The sequence below is a fragment of the Molossus molossus genome, unplaced genomic scaffold, assembly GCF_014108415.1.
Source record: "Molossus molossus isolate mMolMol1 unplaced genomic scaffold, mMolMol1.p scaffold_m16_p_10, whole genome shotgun sequence".
Taxonomy (NCBI): domain Eukaryota; kingdom Metazoa; phylum Chordata; class Mammalia; order Chiroptera; family Molossidae; genus Molossus; species Molossus molossus.
The window spans coordinates 44,250,357-44,251,321 of NW_023425345.1; positions in this window are offsets into that span (position 1 = coordinate 44,250,357).

Sequence of the window (965 nt, forward strand, 5' to 3'; positions counted from 1 at the left end):
AATATTGTCATTAAATATTTTCTTTTCTCTGATCAGAAATCTTCAGTATCCCATTTTCTATCATATCTGTTTCTAATGACTACCCATCTTCATGCCTTAAAAATCTCCTTTCATTCCAAACTAATACTAATAAAAATAGTATCTACTGTTCAATTTTATTGTATTCTAGGTACTGTGATAAATTATGTTATTATTTCTATTTAATTCTGACCAATTCTATAATGTATTGTGTCCCCACTTTAAAATAAAAAATAAAAAAATTGAGGCCCAGAGAAGTAATTAAGTGTCCTAAGATCAGACATCAAGTAAATGGCTAGAAAGGAATTAAAGCCCAGTCTCTCTGGGAGTGCTATACTTTTAACTTCTAAATTCTTTAAAGTCCGTCCGATTTTGCTTCATTCGATCCTCTACTACATGTCTTCTCAAATCATTTCTTCTCCTGAAAAGTTCTCTTCTTCCCAGCTAATCCTTGCCAAATTCTTCAAAAAGAATCCCTGACTACCCCACACTACCATGTAATTGCCCTCAAGAGATGTTTTAAAGACATATTTTCTTGCCATGTATCATACATTGTTTCATAATTACTCTGTCAGATATTTCACTGATACATGTTTTATTTTCTCCCACCCCACAATTTATTTATTCATTCACAAGACAAAGAAGCAGAAATTTAATGAGCACCTAGTATATGCCGAGCAAGGAACAGGAGAGGTCACTGCTTCGAGGAGCTCACAGCAGACCGAATTATGTCTTTTCACTTTTATTGTTCCCCTTCTCCCAGCCACCCCAAGACCCTAATATGCTTTCAGGATAGATGAGTGAATGCATTGGTTTGCCTTGGTCACAAATACACAACATCTGAGAGTCAGAAAGGACTGTCAGAGTCCTGTGAAATTTTATGTTGAAAAACTGCTAATGATGCCATCAGGCCCAGTGTCCTTCAGGGGAGAAAATGAGCTCTTGAG